General features: G+C 44.0%; 1 protein-coding gene across 2 annotated transcripts in view; it reads right to left on the bottom strand.

Moving 5' to 3' along the window:
• LOC126356152 (amphoterin-induced protein 3-like) overlaps positions 1-20,533 on the bottom strand; it is a 306,886-nt gene that overhangs the window by 133,780 nt on the left and 152,573 nt on the right. Inside the window, exons 2-3 of one of the 2 annotated variants that reach the window (XM_050006900.1) lie at positions 13,578-13,884; positions 13,418-13,494 (exon numbers count right to left, since the gene is read on the bottom strand). The gene's annotated coding sequence lies outside the window, so the exon portion shown is untranslated. The remainder of the gene's footprint in view (positions 1-13,417; positions 13,495-13,577; positions 13,885-20,533) is intronic. The other variant, XM_050006908.1, reaches the window with a different exon arrangement.

The following is a 20,533-nucleotide window of genomic DNA, read 5'->3' as shown; positions in this document are numbered from 1 at the left end:
CATTCTGAACATGTCAAAGGTCGCCTCCCGCTGGGTTCCACAACTGGTAACACTCATTCAAAAAGCGCGCCGAAACAGAGACAGTTACCTTATTACCGTGACCAGTGATGGTTTTATCACTAAGACCCCCAAAACCAAACAGCAAAGGCAATGGTATAAACATTTGGATTCCACGTCACCAAAGAACACCAAAACCATCATCAAACAATGTGTAGCTGAGTGTTTCGTGAGTGCCATCCTTGTGCGATCCGAACTTGTGCTCCATCACAAAAGACTTCGTCGACGGGTGCTAAAAATCCAACTGGAGTGATTTATACAGTTGACTGAAAGAGAGTTCAGTAAACGTAACTATGAAAACTTCCTTTTTTCCTCCTAATTTAGTAGCGTGATGAACTGTTTTTCAGTTTTATTAAAAGAGGAAATGTCACGACCCAACAGTGGTAAGTATTTGCTCCGAAGGGAACTCTGAATAAACGTTTCTCCATAATCAACGTCGGATCGTTTCCCGATGACTCGTCAGACATACCTTGTCTTAGGTAAGTGAAGAGTCTTCTACAATACAACGAACAATTTTAAAGGTAAATGCTGTCCTTGCATTTCACTCTGGGGAAGTATAATCTAATGCTGTTAGCGGCTGCCTAACTATAGAGTCAGTGGTGTTGATTGTACAGTATCAAATAACACACTCATTCGACACACTAAATAACGGACGGGATGTATTTTTTTTAAAGGTCATTACTCTTCATTTTAGTGGGTATCAGGCTTAAAGATTGCTCCTTATCAGCCAGTTACATAATTCTCTTATGACACCTTATCACTGATACGAAGGTCATTTCATTTTTCCGAGCACGTTTTAAATTCATACATCAATAATCCACGCTTGCATACCTAAATTGGTGTACGGTATTGGCATACGACCATGAATACCAGTACACTCATCCTAGTTTCTGCAGTTTCACAGATTAAATTATTATTGCGAGATGGAGCGGCAATTGCATGTGTATGGTTGCGTGTTCTCACATTTAGCATCCACTCATATGCTAAGTTTACTTACTTTTCGAGTTAGCCATAGTACTGTAATTCAACAAGGGGCCTTGGGCAAATGAATCAACTCCTGTAGAAGCGGCACGCCGCCTCAGCCTGCCAAAGCGAGCTCTAGGCGTTCCACTTGATCACAGCCTTGCCTGTAGCAGCGGTTTGGTTTCTTCAGTTTCGACCTCCATTGAAATACGCAGACAAGGTTGTTTTCCAATATCGATACTCTTTTTTGCCGAAATATATGCTGGATTCTCAGTTGACTAACTTTACCTCAACGCTCGCTACACAAGATTCGCTCCAGTTGAGAAAATTTCGTCGGGAATTCTGAATCTAACTTCTCTCTTGTCGACACGTAATTTAACGACGAAACGATACTTCCTTCTTTGTAAACGATATTACAAGCTTCGACTGCAACGTGTCAAAGGGACTTATACTTTTATGACGTAGGAAATTATGAAAAGTCAAATTAAGATGCCTGCATCACTCAGGACGAAAATGCTTGTGAGATATATTTTTCCCTTACCAATCTCATTCGCAATAATATTTTTCTACTTTTCTGAAAAAAAAAGTGCAACCAGTACGACAGAAAACATACAGCGAACAGTCAAGTTAGTTTGCTTGTGTTTGTTACAAGACAGAAACGAAGATGGTGTGAGAGTGTACAATGAGTAATCCGTAATCTTATCCATCTGTTCTAGAGTACAACTGATACCATCGCTTCGTAGCGAAATGCGTCTGCTTCATTCTCGGAATAGCGCAGAATATACCACATCACGTATCGAAGATGGCTGCGGACGAATGATAAGACGAAACTACAGGCTACACCCGCCATTGTGACTGAATGGTCGACGTCACGCCACGGCAGCAGAGCAGATCTTGGGCTACGCCCTTGCGGACGGAACCGCGCCAAGTGGCGAAACTGTCCCAGTAGAAGCAATACAGACGCAGTACAGTTAAGACTGAAATATTTTGACGCTACCTGTTTCGTGTATTTTAGAAATGATTCAGATGACAGGGAGAGAATATTAAATGGGTTCCACAAGGTTCAGTTTTTGACCCACTGCTGTTACTTCTGCAGAGAATGAATGAGACCTACTTTGATTACATTCAGTGTTCTGTAACAACTTCGTACAGCAACAAAATTCAAATCAAAGTAGGACGCCACCGTATTTAGCTTTCTGATCAGTGCGTAACATGATACCATTTTTTTCTGGGGCTCGAGACAGGTCAGCGTAATGGTACGGATTGCAACATTTTGACGTCAGTCAGAAGGCCGTAATGGCTCGTAAGAAGTTATAAATAACCCTCTACAACTACTTTCTGTGCACGTTGGACAAAGAGGGACGTAACGTAAGAGACTAAAAACTGTTGGTCAACTGGAAAACATAATCGCCGAGTCTTTAGAAATGCACTGTCGAAGTAACAAGGACTGTCTAATATCTCCAACTGTTTACGTCAATTTTTGGCCGACCAGTATAAAAGGTGATTCAATAAGAAAGAACAGATTTCAGTTGTTTATTATACACAAACTGTAAAAAATAGAGACACAGTAGGTTTGTCATTGTATCAAGGAATGTTCAAAGTTTAGGAATAGTTGCGCTGCTGTTTGTAGCAACATGGCGACTACATCATAAGTGTTGGTGTGTTGGAAGTTGCACTAAGTCAATCCACCACTCAAATGCAGCGTGCATTCCACCGTCGATTCAGCAAGCCGCCGCCTCTGCACAAGCAGATTCATGACTGGCAAACAACCTTTTTGGAAGGCGGTTGCATATGCAAAGGGAAGACCACAGTCCTGCCACGCATGTCTGATGAAACTGTCGAGCGTATCAGAGACCGGGTAACACCCAGTCCTCGCAAGTCCACAAAACAGGCAGGCCAGCAGCTCCAACTTTCTCCAGCAATGGTGTGGAGTTTTCTGAAACGACGCCTTACAAATTGCAGTTACTCCAGCAATAGCGTCCCGGCGACTGTAACGGAAGATATGTATTTTGCATTTCACTTCTCCATGATATGGCAGAGGACACTTTCTCCGACCGACTCCTCTTTTCGGACCAATCGGCCTTTCACCTATCGGGCAAAGTAAACCACCATAATCTAAGAATTTGTAGTTCACAAAATCGTGGCGTCGTCGTCGAGCTAGAAAGAGACTCGCGAAACAATGTGTTTTGTGCCGATTCTGTTCATAAAGTTTATGGACCTTTCTCTTTTGCGGTGGAAGCTGACACATGAATCTCACATGGATATGCTGCCAAATCGGTTGTTTCCTCGATTTCACGAAGTTTCCAGTGATTTCATTTTTTTTTGCATGATCGCGCCCTGCCTCACTTTCACTTTAAGGTGCAGCATTATCTTAACAATACATACCATAACGTTTGATAGAGGTGGACAACAACTTTGCTCATTGCTTTTGGCCTTGCAGGTCAGCAGACCGAAACATTGTAAATGTTTTCTGTGTGGTTACTTAAAAGTCGGAGTGTCTCTCCTATCTATCGCAGACACGCTCCAAGAGATGAAAAAACTAATTGTTCAAGCTGTCGATTCAATAAATAGGGACCTGTGCATTCGTGTGTGGAATGAAATGGACTATCGTTTCGACGTTTCTCGAAGAACGCGTGGTGCTCATGTTGAGTTTGTGGTATAGTGACTGTGCGAACACTAGACTTTGGAACTCCCTCTGTCCACTGACAAGCGCAATGTGTTTCGATATTTCATTATTAGTCTGTAATAAATAACTGAAATCTCTTCTTTCTTTCTGAACCAATCTGTATTTAATTTCAACTATATATAATCATTCTGATAAACATCAACAAAAGCAAAGCGAGGATAATAGAGTGTAGTCGCATTAAATCAGGTGAGGCTAAGGGAATTAGAATAGAAAATGAGGCACTTTAACTAGTAGATGAGTTTTGCTATTTGGAGCAATGTGACGATGGTCGAAGTAGAGATGATACAAAATGTAGACTGGCAATGGCAAGGAAAGTGTCCCTGAAGGAGAGAAATTTGGTAACATCGAGTATAGATTTAAGTGTCAGAAAGTCGTCTGTGAAAGTATTTTTATAGAGAGTAGCCATGTATAGAAGTGAAACATGGGCGATAAATAGTTTAGACAGGAAGAGAATAGAAACTTTCGAAATGTGGTGCTACAGAAGAATGCTGAGGATTAGATCACGTAATTAATGATGGAGTTCTGAATTAGGGAGAAGACGAATGTGTGGTATAACTTGACTAGGAGAAGGGATCGGTTGCTACGACACGGTCTGAGGCATCAAGGGATCACCAATTTAGTATTCTGGGAAAGCGTGGAGGGGTTAAAATCGTAGAGGGAGACCAATGGATGAATACACTAAGCAGATTCAGAAGGATGTAGATTATAGTACTTACTCAGAGATGAAGAACGCTGCACAGGATAGGGTGGCATGGAGAGCTGCAGGGTTATCAGCCGAGTGGTGGCGTCGTCGTATCAACGTTTCAATGAGTTTCGTACCCATCATATTCGCCAGAAGAAACTCATTGAAAAGTTGCGACAAGACGACGCCACCACTCGGCTGATAACCTGAGAAGAATTCTCATCAGTGGAATACGCCGAGAAAGACTGAAATCGCATATGAAACTATTGCTCTTTTTCGTAGTGATTATAATTATAAAATATATACAGTATTCTGATAAACAACAATTATTTACACTTGTCTATAGAACTAATTTTGACTCTGAATTAACGAAGAAAGTTTGCTATTTTTCTCTGTACAAAAATTCATGGAAAAATGGAGCTCGTGGTCTTTCTATGGGGCGGTAACATCAAACATAGAATGTAAATATCGATAACACTATAAATTTGACAGAATACGTGAACAAATAAGATCATAAACTGCTGCACTTGTCATTCCCAACCCGAAACAGAAAAGTCCATATAATTTACAGTACCTAATTTTATTTACTAAGGATTATGAAATTTTTCAGATGCATCGTCCTTTCGAAAAAGTTTACCATATCGAAGAATAAACTATTATTTCAAATCGTATGTATTCCACAACGAACGCTGTTAGACGTCTATAAATTAAATTAACTGAAATAAATAAAATGAAACACAATGAAATCAAATGCATTGACACGAGAAGATATCAATAAAAATCTTTTAAAAATGGCGGCTACCCACAGTAAGCAGGAGTTCCGGTCCGGAATATTGGTCTTCTTGCAGTTTTCATTTATTGCGATATTCTTTACGTCAACGGTTCAGCATTCATAAACAGATTTCCTTTCTGCATTTTCATGTCTTTAGATTTTCAATGATTACATTCATTTCACTGAATTTAATTCACTTTATACGTATGCCTGTGGGAGAGTAAGATACTGTAAAATACATTCCCCCAGAGGTACTACTTCTACATATCCGCTCAAGAAAGAGCGACACTGGAACTTTTTACTCAGTCTTGGAGGTGTGGTCGAGTGGCCTGATTGGGTGAAGTAACTGTTTGAGATGAGCAGGAATCCACGAAAAGCATAAAATATCACTTGGAACTGCATATTCATTGCCAGAAATAATTTTTACAGAAAAAAAGAAAGGTAACTATAATTATGATACAGGTGAAGAAATTCGTTTATTATTCTTCAGTACTTATGAATGACTCAGACAAGTATGAATTCTACTGTGAAGATTGTTGCTCACATAATTACATAACATACCGAACTGTAAATACTAGAGTTAAGCGAAAATTATTTTCGCATCTGCTGTCTCGAAACACGATTTTTATACGGAAAGTTGCAGAATATAAACAGAAAAGGATACACGCTCCCACTGAAAATTACTTTTCACTGGGGTCGAATAGCGAGTACATGAGCACAGTGGTATCTACTATAATCGTGCATGCACAGAAGGCAGTGAGAGAATTCTAAAGGTGCTTCATGACGAAAATACAGATAATTCTTGCCTATGCCTAGCCTTAATAAATGCGATAAGGAAACAAAAATATTGAAATTGAAACGAGTGTAGGCATGAACGGTTGTGATAACCGAAATTTGTTTACAGTGCCAGAACTCCGTAAATTCTTTCAGAGGTGTTAATCTAGCAGCATAACGCCTGTGGATCTTTGAGTAGGGCAACAGGCGGATTCCATATTCCTGGATTTCCGGAAAGCATTTGGCACAGAGCCCAACTGCAGACTAAACTAAGGTTCGGTAATACAGAACAGCTTCTTAGATACGTGTCTCTAAGACTTCTTAAGCAACAGAACCCAGTCCGTTGTCCTGGAAGGCGTGTTCGCCAGACAAGAGTGTCGTCAGGATTGCCGCAGGGAAGTGTGACAGGACCGTTCTTGTTCTCTACATTAAAGTTGTGCATAAATAATCGGACGGAGAGGCTCAGCAGATATCTGCGACTCTTTGCTGAAATCGCGTAGTGTAAGGAAAAGTGTAGTTATTGAGTGACTTTAGGAGGATACGGGGATGACTTCGACGAATTTTTTGTTTGTTGTGCTGAATGACAGCCTGCTCTAAATAAAAAAATAAAAAAGGAAGTTAATGCAGATAAATAGGAAAAACAATCCTATAATGTTTGAATGTAATATTAGTGATGTGATGCTTGACACTGCCATGCCGAGTAAACGTCTGGGTGCACACGAAATAGCAACGCCTGTCTTATTACGAAGTACGGTACAAGGAAAATTGCATCGTACTTCTTAGTAAGACAGACGTTGCCATTTCGTTTTTATTCGCGAATACCAGGCCCTCGACTCCCGATAAATACGTCTTCCTTGGACGGTAATATATGTAACGTACGAGTGGACGCTGTGGCATGGACGACGACTTTTGGAAGTCGGGGTGTGCCCGTGATTCGGGCACGGCTAGCCGAAGCGGGAAATCCATGTTCCAGTCAACACTGGCAAAAATTTTCATTGTCAGCCGCTAGTGGTTCATATTGCAGAGCGATATGAAATGGACGGCAGGAGGGAGGTCGACTTCGGTTAACTGGGAGAGTTTTAGGATAGAGTAGGTCATCTACAAGATACAATTATTGAACTATATGAATTAAAAATAGTCAAACGCCACTGTTGGTCGCGGGGCATGATGGCAATTAGTATGAGCATGGTTTGGTCTAGCTAACTTTCAGTTGGATGGATTCGCCAATAAGCAAAATTGAAGCATTTGGGGGACTGAGAACCCGCATTTAGCGATCGAGAATTTTCTTCGATTCATTGGGTAATAGTGTGGTGCGCAGTGTCCAGTCACGGAATAATCACTGTAATATTCCTTGATGGCGTGGTGACTACCGAAAGGTACGTCAAGGTTTTGGCAAATTATTTCATCCTCATTTCCCAAAGTTATCCTGATTTCGACAACATGTGGTTGATGCAAGACTGAGATCGACCCCATCAATGCAGGAGAGTGATGTCCTGCAAGAGCAATTTGGGGACCGCATTCTGGCTCTGGGGTACTCAGAGCCACTGGCACGGCCCTAGAATGGTCGCCATATTATTCGGATCTGAACACTTGCGACTCCTTTTGGCGGGGCTGTATTGAAGATCAGGTGTACAGCAATAATTCCAAAATCATTGCCGAGCTGAAAACAGCCATTCAGGAGGTCATCGACGTATCGATTTTCCGACACTTCAGCAGAATTTCGCTATTCGCCTGCGCGACATCATCGCCAAGGATGGCAGGCATATCGAACACGTCATAACCCAAATCCGAATAGCTTTAGTGGCATTTACATGCCAAAGAAAGGTCGTGTACCCAGTAGTTTGTAATTAATGTTGTTTTTCATGTAGTTCAATAATTGTCACTTTGTATGAAGCAGACCGCGTAGAGAGCACTACTGATCTTTTAGTACTGCTCGAGTGCTCGGGGTCCTCACCAAATCGGATTAAAGGAAGACATCGAAGTAATTCAAAGGGGTGCTGCCAAATTTATTACCGGTACGTTCGATCAACAAGTATTACGGAGACGCTCCACTGCAAATATTTGTACAGCATACAACGTCCTTTTCGCGAAACGCTATTGACAGAATTTAGAGAACCGGCAGACGCTAACTTGCATTTGGCGTAAGGATCACTACAATTAAGAGAAATTACAGCTTGTACGGAGACACGTAGACGGTCGCTTTACACTCGCTCCATTTGCGAATGAGACAGGAGAGGAAATTAGTAGTGGAACAGGGTACCGTTCGCCATGCTTGCGGAGCATGAGTATAGAAGCAAGTAAAATAGTGACATGCTGCAATGGATTGCTTGAGGAGTGAAAGGATAGGATGATCAAAAGGACTTGCAAAATGATTTAGATAAGATACCTTTATGCTGCTAAAAGTGGCAACTGACCCTGAATAAAGAAAAGTGCGAATTTATTCACAGGAGTACTAAAAGAAATCAGCTAAATTTCGATTACGCGATAAGTCACACAAATCTGAGGGTTGTAAATTCAACTAAATACTTAGGGATTACAATTACAAATAACCTAAATTGGAACGATCACATAGATAATATTGTGGGTAGAGCAAACCAAAGACCGCGATTCACTGGCAGAACACTTAGAAGGTGCAACAGGTCTACTAAAGAGACTGCTTACACCACTTTTGTCCGTCCAGTTCTGGAGTAATGTTATGCGGTGTGGGATCCGCATCAGGTGGGACTGACGGATGACATCGAAAAAGTACAAAGAAGGGCGGGTCGTTATGTATTATCGTGAAATAGTGGAGATAGTGTCACAGACATGATACGTGAATTGGAGTGGCAATCATTAAAACAAAGGCGTTTTTCGTTGCGACAGGATCTTCTCATGAAATTTCAATCACCAGTTTTCTCCTCCGATTGCAAAAACATTCCGTTGACACCCGCCTACATATGGAGAAATGATCACGATAAAATAAGAGAAATCAGGATTCGCACCGAAAAATGTAAGTGCTTGTTTTTCCCGCGTGCCGTTCGAGAGTGGAACGGTAGAGAGACAGCATGAGGTGGTTCACTGAACCCTCTGCCAGGCACTTTATTGTGAATAGCAGAGTAATCACGTAGATGTAGACAACTGGTAATTGGGATATTGGTGTGACATATTTTATCTTATGACGGACTTTTGTCGCAGTCTATAGTCTGCCAAAGTGTTATGTATGTGTCTTTTGAGAGGGTTATTAGAACGGAGTCGCAGTAACAGTAGCAGAAAAAGCAGCATGCAGAGTAGAACGACAGGAGCAGCTGGCGGGGTGCAGGCGAGGGCGCTGCTGGTTAGCGGGCGCTGCTATCGGGACAAAGCGATCTGCGAAGTGCCGAGTCGTGACGGGCAGTTGCAGCGCCGCACCATAGCGCAAGCCGCCGAACGGGTTCCCGCTGCAGCCGCGGCACAAAAGCTGGCCTCTCCTCTCCGGGAGGCGAGCCGCTCTGAATCTCAAGACCGCAGCGGCGACAGAAAAGGCGTTCGTCTGCCAGAGAGCAGCGCGAAGCGACTACAGGCCGGGTTTCTGCCGAGGCGAATACCCGTCTGTAGACTGTAGAAGGGCGGCGCAGACGTGCTCGGCACATGGCACCCTGTTCTTACGTTAACACACGGAAAATAGCAGTATCTGGTGTCCTGCCTCTTCGTCTGGTAGCAGCAGCAGTCACGTACCGGGTGAGCGAAACCGACCCACAAAGCAAATAATTGGGAATTATGATTCATTAATGATTGAAGATGCGATTTCTCTGGCACTGGAAGGTGAAGCTACTGTTGCTTCCAAAATGACAGTTCACATAGAACCAACAACTGCTCTTGTGAATTAACACAACATGTTAAATACGCTTTATATTTGTCGAATCCAAATTAAAGACCAACACATGAGCTACTGAGGACCCGAAGGTGCACACGACGTTCTATTGGAATGCCGAGTTTATAGGTCTGATAAAAGAAGGTAGGCAACAGATCATGGGGGCTCCTGTTTATGGGGCATTGTATGGTTAGAAATTTGGCTCTTTAACATAATCGCTACCATTCTCTTAACAGACAGCGTAAACTATGAGCTGAGCAATTATTCAGTGTCGAGGGAAGAAGGTTTCGACTTGCAATGAAGAGAGGGAACAGCTCGATACGAGTATAACAACCAACCGAATGAAGAGGAATGGCTTATCTTCCGATCCGAAGGCGAGTTACTAGATCCGTAATCCAGTTTGAAAGGGAGGCTGCCTCCAGTACTACCTTATCACACAGCCGGTGAAATAGTAAATACGCTTTACGTCGCAAACTTGCGTTCCGATCCACAATTATCCTTTAACTACCGCGAGAAGCAAAACAAAACACCAAGAAGATGCAACAAACCTACTGAAAAGACTGCTACACTTAGTCTTTTCTGTCCACTTCCAGAGCGCTGCTGCGCGGTATGGTATCGTCACGGAACAGGACTGACGGAACACATCGAAAAAGTTCAGAGAAACGCAACTCATTGTGTGCTACAGTGAAATAGGTGAGACAGCGCCACAGATAAGCTGCGCGAGTTGCGGTGGCAATCATTAACACAAAGTAGTTGCGGCGATATTGTTTCACCAACTTCCTCCTCCGAATGCCAAAACATCTCGTTGACTCCCACTTAGATGGGGAGCAACGACCACCGTAATGTAATACATCAGATCTCGCACTGAAAGATTTCAGCGTTCATTTTTCCTACATACTTTTTGAGATTGGAGCGATATAGATATAGTGTGAAATTATTTCATAGACCCTCTGCACGAACTTAAGCGTTAACTGCAGAGCAGTCATGTAGATTGGTACAACAACGTAAGCCATGCTGTGTTTACTTGGCGCCTCAGAATCATTTTACTTGTGGGGTTTACCAACAATCACATGCTACTGTTGGTCAGTAAACAATGGCACTGACAAGTCAGTCACCTGAAATGATTATGTTGTACACAGATTTTTTTTATTACGCTATGAGTAACTCCCGAGTACATAAAATTTAAAAGAAAACGCATAATCCTGTCATTGTTTAAGATAATAATTTTCATTACAAGTGTGATCCTTAATTGGCAGGTACATCTTGTTCCATATTTCCAACACTAGAGAGCTCTCATCTACCTTTCATTAGCGAAGAATCCAAAGGATTCACGGGGCTCGTTCACGGACCACATGTTATCAGGCCATAAACAACACAAAGCAGCTTGACTATATGGCTAATCATTCACCAGCGTTATTTCGAGAAGCATAACGGCAGCGGAAGATCCCCTTCCAATTAACGCACTGCAGTGTACACAGCTACTGGTTACCTTATTCCACAAAGTAGTCTTCGCGACTCAACAACGTCCATCTACAAGATTTAATGCATATAGTTCATTAAAAGAAATATAGTCCACAAACTATCCTGATTCGTCAAAGAACCGCACGAAGCTGTGAAATTGCTGACAAATTTCAAAATCTGTTCTTGAAGAATTCCTCGTTTAGTTTCTCGAGTTTTGTTGAGAGACGCCATTCAGAAAATATATGTACACATTGTATCTACATTCTCTTTAGGTATGTTAAATACTGTAGTCCTTCAATAGATATGCGCTCTAGGTGATTCATCGCAGTTTCGTTCCTGTCATTGATCTCGTCTCCATTTACCAAGGAACTACCAACAGTTACAGGACTCATGAACACAATATAGGTAAATCCGAGGGCACACAAAAAAGACGTATTAAAGACGCCCTCGCCGTTCCCGGTCGAAGGTGTTATCTGCTCCCAGTTTCAATAGAAGAAAGAGAGAAATGTTTTTTTCTGACTGCTCTAAGTACAGCTATTTGCTGCATGCCACAGTCTATTTACCCGCTCGCTCTTTCACACACTCACTCTCAGACACAAACTCACTCACGAAAGACTCCTCCTGCTAAGATAATGCTTGTATATCCGAAGCTACTTAATAATTAACAAAACATTACAAGTACTAAACGTAGGCAAAGAGAACAGTTGACAGCCAACAGATGCCTACAAACAAGTCACAGTAAATGGCTGCATTTCTGGCGGAGGGAGTATGACGCGGTTTATCTCTCCAGAACTTACTGCAAAACTACGGGAAGAATTTGTCAGAGATAATCGTAAATACTTAACAGCAGCTGACGTATCACTGAAGAATATGAGATTAGATTAATTATAGCAGATATATTGTCGCCTGAAGTGTCCCAGAGACACTAGAATGACGCGATAACACTTGGAAATACTGCTGACAACGAGATGGTACCAGTAGGCAGGGAAATTCTGAACGACAGATACTACCAAAATAACTAGAGGAGCTACAGAACAACATTTTCAGTTTATCTATAACGTAAATGTTTACAACCGTATCAGGGGGGGGGGGGACATTCAGTGAAAAAAATTGCTTACATTAACACTAATCACTTTCTGTCGATACAAAGAATTGAGAACCATATGGTTTCTGGTGCTCGGTTAAGTAAAAAAAACTTACGTCAGCGTCCGATCCTGACAGTTTCTGTACTTCCTGCGAAAATATGCCGCAATTTCTTTATTTTACAGTTTATAACAATTGCCCATGTAAGTAATGTCGGAAGTCGATCCGTCAGTAATTGCAGTAAAGTTGCTGCAATTTGGAATACTAGACTTCTTTAAAATCGGTCAAATACAGAAATTGAGGTAGCCTTTCTTGAAGAGGCGCACAAACGGAAGACTAATTCTACGTGGACAAGGGATACAAAAAATATGTCGTCCTTTGTAGAAACATAGTCATATGCCTCTAGCGATGTAAAGGAAGCCACGAAAAAACTAAATTAGGGCCAGCTCATGGACATTAGGATCTTTTCTCAAATAAAACAATGCTCCACATCACTTTGTCTTTTGTGACCTGTAGGAAAGCACCATCTCGCGGTGAAGTGGGGGAGGGGGGGGGGGGCGCAGTATGTAGGAAAATCATCCTAGTTTAGTGACAGCAAAAGCTTGGCACATCTTTGCTGTTTAATTCGATTAAGTAGCTGTGTGGAGTTTTACCTGTGTAGCAAACTACTTTCAGTGATCATAAAATATTTTAGAACTTGACAAAATTAAAAGAAAAAAAGGCTTCACGGACGCGTGCAACGGAAGTAAAGAAAGGTTGAAAACACACCATTTCCATATTTGAAAGAATAAGATCAGTTTGCTGAGTTAAACACCTGATACGACTGTTTTTATTCAGACATCAGTTAGTTATTACCTCAGTTTGAGACAAATTCCAGTGGCCGCCAATTCCGGTACACATAACAGTCATTCACAAGTAACGGCAAAAAATTTTTAGTTACCGTTTGAGAGAATTTTGGTACGCAAACAAAAAGTCAACGCCCGACGCAAATGTAGGGTCTGATTGGAAATACTGTCTGAAATTAGGCCGACAACGTTCGAAATGCTTTATGCACCGTAACTAACATTTTGCTTTTGCCACAAATTTGGTTTTGTTTGCCGCTGAACTGACCTTTATTCTCGCTGTGGTGTCCAACAGTCAACGTCACTCGTGATCCCCACTCGCTCACAGCACACTCAACACCAGAACTGTAAACACGATGCCACACACAGACGTCGCCACCCGCACTTGTCACTCACTCTGGCAGCGGAACAGTGACGGCGCCACCTACCTCGAGGGCTATACCGCCACCCCGCGCCGCATGTCGCTCGTGCCCGCTGCTGCCGCCCGCTTGCTGTTGGCTGGCTCGGCCGCCGCTGGTAGACTGGACTGGACGCCTGGATGCGCCAACCAGTGGCGCCCCTGCGCTGCCGCTACCCGCGCAGACTGTGACGTCACGGCAGAAGTCGCGGCCCGCTATCTGCTCAGCCGTGCCGCCGCCGCAGACTGCACCGGGGTTCGAGCGCGACTACTCTCAGGCGAGAGCAACCGCTTACGTACTTGCAGGTGTGCTGTGTCCCTTCTCCTCAAACGAACCACTGAAAGCAGAATCAGACACGTTACTACGTAATTTCAAATGTGAAAATTACGGAGTAGACTTGACGGTGACAGTTGTGATTATCATTTATATTGTATCCAAAAAGAGATTTTCACTCTGCAGCGGAGTGTGCGCCGATATGAAACTTCCTGGCACATTAAAACTGTGTGCCAGACCGAGACTCGAACTCGACACCTTTGCCTTTCCCGGGCAAGTGCTCTAGTTCTGCTAGGTTCGCAGGAGAGCTTCTGCAAAGTTTGGAAGGCAGGAGACGAGGTACTGGCAGAAGTAAAGCTGTGAGAACGTGCCGTGAGACGTGCTTCGGTTGCTCAGTTGGTAGAGCACTTGCCTGCGAAAGGCAAAGGCCCGAGTTCGAGTCTTGGTCCGGTACACAGTTTCAATCTGACAGGAAGTTTCTGCTACAGAGTGAAAATCTCATTCTGGAAACAACTCGCAGGCTGTGGCTAAGCCATGTCTCCGCAATATCCTTTCTTTCAGGAGTGCTAGTTCTGCTAGGTTCGCAGGAGAGCTTCTGCACAGTTTGGAAGCTAGGAGACGAGGTACTGGCAGAAGTAAAGCTGTGAGAACGTGCCGTGAGACGTGCTTCGGTTGCTCAGTTGGTAGAGCACTTGCCTGCGAAAGGCAAAGGCCCGAGTTCGAGTCTTGGTCCGGTACACAGTTTCAATCTGACAGGAAGTTTCTGCTACAGAGTGAAAATCTCATTCTGGAAACAACTCGCAGGCTGTGGCTAAGCCATGTCTCCGCAATATCCTTTCTTTCAGGAGTGCTAGTTCTGCTAGGTTCGCAGGAGAGCTTCTGCACAGTTTGGAAGCTAGGAGACGAGGTACTGGCAGAAGTAAAGCTGTTAGGACGTGCCGTGAGTTGTGCTTGGGTAGCTCAGTTGGTAGAGCACTTGCCCGCGGAAGGCAAAAGTCACGATGTCGAGTCTCGGTCCGGCACACAGTTTTAATCTGCCAGGAAGTTTCAATTATATTGTACATTCCACTAGGCGTTTCGGACGATTATACCCATATAATCAGTTGAATTTTACGTCAAATAATAACAATGGATCTTAATTGAGGAAACAAGGCAATCAACTACTCTTTACACAATGAAGTGCCAAAGAAACTGGTGTAGGCGTGTGTATTCAAATACAGAAAAAAATGGCTCTGAGCACTATGGGACTTAACTGCTGAGGTCATCAGTCCCCTAGAACTTAGAACTACTTAAACCTAACTAACCTAAGGACATCACACACATCCATGCCCGAGGCAAGATTCGAACCTGCGACGGGAGCAGCAGCGAGGTTCCGGACTGAAGCGCCTAGAACCGCTCGGCCACGATATGGTGACAACCTCACTAATATATTGACCCTGCAGAGGAGCAGGGGACTGTTCAAGCTGGTGGAGCCTCTGTGATGGTGTGGGGCGTGTGAAGTTGGAGAGAGATGGGACTCCTGATACGTCTAGATACGACTCTGACAGATGACACGTACGTAAGCATCCTGTCTGATCACCTGCATTCATTCATGTCCATTTTGCATTCCGACGGACTTGGGAAATTCCATCAGGACAATGCGACACCACTTACGTCCAGAATTGCTGCAGAGTGGTTCCAGGAGCAGTGTCCTGAATTTAAATACTTCCACCGCCACCAAACTCACCAGTCATGGGCATTATTGAGCATACGTACTGTTCAGGAGAGTTCTCCACCCCCTTTTACTCTTACGGATTTATGGATAGTCCTTCAGGATTTGGGTTGTCAATTCCTTCCAGCACTATTTCAGAGATTAGCCGAGTCCATGCCACATCTTGTTGCGGCACTTCTGCTTGCTCGCGGCGATCGTACACGATATTAGACAGGTGTACCAGCTTCTTTGGTCCTTCAGTGTATAATGTATATACGCATACTGAAGTGACGAATGAAAATTATACTAAGTCCAGGGTTCTAATTGGGCCCCTCTGCTCACTAGGCAGACGCGCAAACCACTACGCCATCCTGGCAGAGTGACAATTGTGCAAAGCCACTTATGAAACGTCCCCTTTGAAAAATTTTACACGACTGTGCTTAAACTGACACACAATATTTTTAGCGCAACGCAATCTGACTTCCAAAAATCCCTACGAAAGAATGGCCCTGACTAACATTAACCTATACGTTTCACAAATCACTTACCTCACAAAAATCTTCCGTAACTCAAGCTACTGCAATACAGCGAGCGCCACTACTGCCAGCTAAATAAAAGATTCACACTACTGAAGGCACTAACTACTGATAGGCATAGTTAGCAAATGAAAGATTTTAATAGAGAACAAACAATGTATTTACCTCACTAGTCATAATATACACTCCTGGAAATGGAAAAAAGAACACATTGACACCGGTGTGTCTGAACCACCATACTTGCTCCGGACACTGCGAGATGGCTGTACAAGCAATGATCACACGCACGGCTCAGCGGACACACCAGGAACCGCGGTGTTGGCCGTCTAATGGCGCTGGCTGCGCAGCATTTGTGGAACGCCGCCGTCAGTGTCAGCCACTTTGCCGTGGCATACGGAGCTCCATCGCAGTCTGTAACACTGGTAGCATGCCGCGACAGCGTGGACGTGAACCGTATGTGCAGTTGACGGACTTTGAGCGAGGGCGTATAGTGGGCATGCGGGAGGCCAGGTGGACGTACCGCCGAATTGCTCAACACATGGGGCGTGAGGTCTCCACAGTATATCGATGTTGTCGCTAGTGGTCGGCGGAAGGTGCACGTGCCCGTCGACCTGGGACCGGACCGCAGCGACGCACGGATGCACGCCAAGACCGTAGGATCCTACGCAGTGCCGTAGGGGACCGCACCGCCACTTCCCAGCAAATTAGGGACACTGTTGCTCCTGGGGTATCGGCGAGGACCATTCGCAACCGTCTCCATGAAGCTGGGCTACGGTCCCGCACACCGTTAGGCCGTCTTCCGCTCACGCCCCAACATCGTGCAGCCCGCCTCCAGTGGTGTCGCGACAGGCGTGAATGGAGGGACGAATGGAGACGTGTCGTCTTCAGCGATGAGAGTCGCTTCTGCCTTGGTGCCAATGATGGTCGTACGCGTGTTTGGCGCCGTGCTGGTGAGCGCCACAATCAGGACTGCATACGACCGAGGCACACATGGCCAACACCCGGCATCATGGTGTGGGGACCGATCTCCTACACTGGCCGTACACCTCTGGTGATCGTCAAGGGGACACTGAATAGTGCACGGTACATCAAAACCGTCATCGTTCTACCATTCCTAGACCGGCAAGAGAACTTGCTGTTCCAACCGGACAATGCACGTCCGCATGCATCCCGTGCCACCCAACGTGCTCTAGAAGGTGTAAGTCAACTACCCTGGCCAGCAAGAACTCCGGATCTGTCCCCCATTGAGCATGTTTGGGACTGGATGAAGCGTCGTCTCACGCGGTCTGCACGTCCAGCACGAACGCTGGTCCAACTGAGGCGCCAGGTGGAAATGGCATGGCAAGCCGTTCCACAGGACTACATCCAGCATCTCTACGACCGTCTCCATGGGAGAATAGCAGCCTGCATTGCTGCGAAAGGTGGATATACACTGTACTAGTGCCGATATTGTGCATGCTCTGTTGCCTGTGTCTATGTGCCTGTGGTTCTGTCAGTGTGATCATGTGATATATCTGACCCCAGGAATGTGTCAATAAAGTTTCCCCTTCCTGGGACAATGTATTCACGGTGTTCTTATTTCAATTTCCAGGAGTGTATATAGCAGTTCATGACACCAATTCTTACAAATTTCAAAACTCCGCCATCTCTCTCCCCACGTCCACCACTGCTGGCGGCTCACCTCCAACTGCACAACGCTACGCGCTGTTAGCATCCAGCTGCCGCTGCCCAACACTACAATGGCAGACAGTGATTTTTATACAGAGCGCTACGTGGCGGCGGCGTTACCAATTAAAAAAACCTAAACAGCCTACTTACACACTATGCTAGGTGCCGTAGTGGTTGGTGCACTGCCTTGGTACATATTTTCATTCACGATTTCAGTCTGCATGTGTGCACATAGACGTTTGAGACCTGAAAATGTCTCTGGAATCATATAGTTTCATTTACTCTTCATAAAGCTTTACTAGGCGGACCCCCTGGTATAAAAGGGGGCGGGGAATTTTGTCTTGGCAGCAGAGACGCAGTAGCTGCAGAATGAGACAGTTCAGGAGAACTGAGAGACTTCGGACGTGGTATAGTCATTAGATTGAACCTCAGTAACAAATTGCTCAGGGTCTTACAGCTGCCCAAATCGAGTTAGTGACGTGACTGTGAGGTGGAAACGCGAATGAACAATCACAACTAAACCAGCACCAGCTGACCTGGTGTTCTGACGGACAAGGGCCGGCGAGCACTATGGAGGGTGGTTGCAAGAACCTGTACCCAGCTTCCCAACTAGCAGAATGACTGGCCGCAGGGAGTTAAAAGAACGGGGTAAAACGGTCAAGCGGCTCCTCATAAGCCACACATTTATATAGCCAGTACCAAGCGACGCTTGAGGTGACGTCACGAGCGACACTACTGGACGGTGGATGACGAAACGAGTGACTTGAAGTGATGAATCATGCAACACGCGGTGGCGGCCTGATGGAAGAATTTGGGTTTGGTGAATGCCTGGAGAATCTTACCTGCCTTCATGTGTAGTGCCAACAGTGAAATATACAGAGGAATTGGTCTTACGGTATGGACGTGTTTCTCATGGTTAGCGTGAGGTACCCTTATTGCGATTAGGAAAACGCTAATTGTGGAAGGACATGAACACATTTTACAGCATTGTATGCTACATACAGTAGGGGAACAGTTCGGCGACGATGAATGTATGCCGTGCGTTTCTATGCGCTTCAGTCTGGAACCGCGTGACCGCTACGGTCGCAGGTTCGAATCCTGCCTCGGGCATGGATGTGTGTCATGTTCTTAGGTTAGTTAGCTTTAAGTAGTTCTAAGTTCTAGGGCACTGATGACTACAAATGTTAAGTCCCATAGTGCTCAGAGCCATTTGAACCATTTTTTTGATGAATGTATCAGCAAGACAATGCACCGTGTCATAAAGCAGCGTCTGTAAAGTAATGGTTTGCGGATGATGTTATTCCTGAAATGGACCTGCCCATCGAGCCATCTGATCTAACCCCAGTGGATTATCTATTGCATGAGTTAGAAAGTCAACTTCGCTTCAGACCGCAGAGTCCTATATCACTGCCCGGTTCTTGAGGAATAATGGGATCCTATTCTCCCACAGACATTCAGACACTGTACTGAATGTGTCCTCAGCAAAGTTTAAACCATCATGAAGGCGGATGGGTAGACATACATCATATTAATGTCCAATAGTAGGTGTCTGGATGCTGGGTGGGTAAGACGTATGGAAAAAGTCGTTGGCAATGGTTCAACATTTTAGATGCGGAAATTTAACAAATACTTTTTACATTCACTCTCATTTCTTGTTTAAAAAGTGGTTATTCGGAACACTCTGGGTTTAAATTAAAAGTTGTGGAGTTTTAAAAACAACACTTATTTCATTTTAGAAAATTTCTTGGAAAACATTAACTCTGTGTTCGTGAAACATTCTTCGAAGGAATTCAGGAAATAAATACTCACTGGCCAGTTTCGAACATTTCCAGTTGACACCCTTCCTTATCCTTATTCCCTCAACCAGGACTAATAGTTGTATCTTACTCCCACAGTATTTTTATAGAAATAATGAATCGTATGTACATCAAATTTGACGAGATTTCTCCAGGAGTCATGAATTATGCCTTTTCAAGCCACACTAAACCATAGAGATGCTAGGATGAATAACTGTCCGTCATTGTTATATGTGTACGTTACACATCTCATTTTAAACCATTATGTCGATTTCAGCCAAACCTTGTAACATGTCACTTACTATCTGAAAAGAAGCATCGTGGGTATAAAAACCATACACTTTCATATAGCGCTGAAGGTGTAGGTGAAAAGAGCGTGCAAGCAAAATCTATGTACGTTTGGAGCAATTTCGCCCAACTTTTATATACATATGATTCATTATTTGTATTTTTAAGTTACTATTTGTATAAAAATACTGTGATGGTTTTATACCCCTACCACACCTTGGGTAACGGGGATGGGGAAACCGTGAGGTCGAACAATGTTTCACATTTATGCTAAGACGCTTTTCGGGCTCTCTCCTTCGTCAACAGGCGTAATAATTTTTTATTTTAGTCAATATGGCGTTTTTGTCGGCTGCATTCTGAATGACGCAACGGACTTTTATTCCGTAACTTGCAGCTCTCTTTTTCTCCCTTATGTGCATATTACATACATTTTTAGCTGCTCTGATATAACACAGTATTTGCATGAGACTTAATAAGCTGTTGCTTAATGTGAAGAGCAACAGTATATCGTACCCGGAAAAGTGACAATGTACAGAGGAAATCTTCAAAACTGGTTAAGGGTGGAAACTCTAATAGAAACTGAAGAGTAACTGGTTGGCAAGGTCCTAAGTGCCAGTCTCATTGTACAACAGCACAACAGCGACTTATGAGAGAGAGAGACCAGATGTTTGTCGACCGTTGTAATGTGTGCATTTATGCTGGTGACATTTTCAACAATTGCTACGAACTTAGGTT

The sequence above is a fragment of the Schistocerca gregaria genome, chromosome 1 (assembly GCF_023897955.1).
Source record: "Schistocerca gregaria isolate iqSchGreg1 chromosome 1, iqSchGreg1.2, whole genome shotgun sequence".
NCBI lineage: Eukaryota > Metazoa > Arthropoda > Insecta > Orthoptera > Acrididae > Schistocerca > Schistocerca gregaria.
The sequence above is the reverse complement of the archived record's forward strand: the minus strand, read 5'-3'. Positions and strand labels throughout refer to the sequence as shown.